The sequence below is a fragment of the Nerophis ophidion genome, linkage group LG07 (genome assembly GCF_033978795.1).
Source record: "Nerophis ophidion isolate RoL-2023_Sa linkage group LG07, RoL_Noph_v1.0, whole genome shotgun sequence".
NCBI classification, from domain to species: Eukaryota; Metazoa; Chordata; class Actinopteri; order Syngnathiformes; family Syngnathidae; genus Nerophis; species Nerophis ophidion.
The window spans coordinates 51623130-51623888 of NC_084617.1; positions in this window are offsets into that span (position 1 = coordinate 51623130).

The following is a 759-nucleotide window of genomic DNA, read 5'->3' on the forward strand; positions in this document are numbered from 1 at the left end:
TGTAATGTAGTAAGCGTCTTTAGCATTAGCTAATGTGCTAACAGGTTTACGAGTGTCTGTTTTAGTATTATTACCCTACGGTAATAGGGTTAGGGTTAATGTTAGTTAATGTAATGGCAATATTTTTGTATTGTTTCATTTTCAAAAACTCCTGCGAATTCACCAAAACATCAGCATGGAGTTCTTGAGTCTATTAAGCTGATTGAAGAGGAAGCTTTGCAGCTTGTGGGTCCATGATGGTGACTTTCTTTTTCTTTTTGATCAGCCGTTTCCCTGCAGCGTTACAGGCAGCCTTTGGAAACAATGTATTTAAATAAACATTTAAAAAAATAATTATGTTTTAATGACTTATTTCATATATATCTGGGGTTAATAGTCCAGTGCGGCTGATGTATGGAATATTTTTTTCTCCTAAAATGTTTATATATATATATATATATATATATATATATATATATATATATATATATATATATATATATATATATATATATATATATATATATATATATATATATATATATATACACACACACACATATATATGCATGTATGTATAAATATGTATATATAAAAATAATTATATAATACATGAATATGTATATATACATATATATACACTTGTATATATGTATGTATATATATATATATATATATATATATATATATATACATACATACGGCGTGGCGGAGTGGAAAAGTGGCCGTGCGCAACCAGAGGGTCCCCTGGTTCAATCCCCACCTAGTACCAGCCTCGTC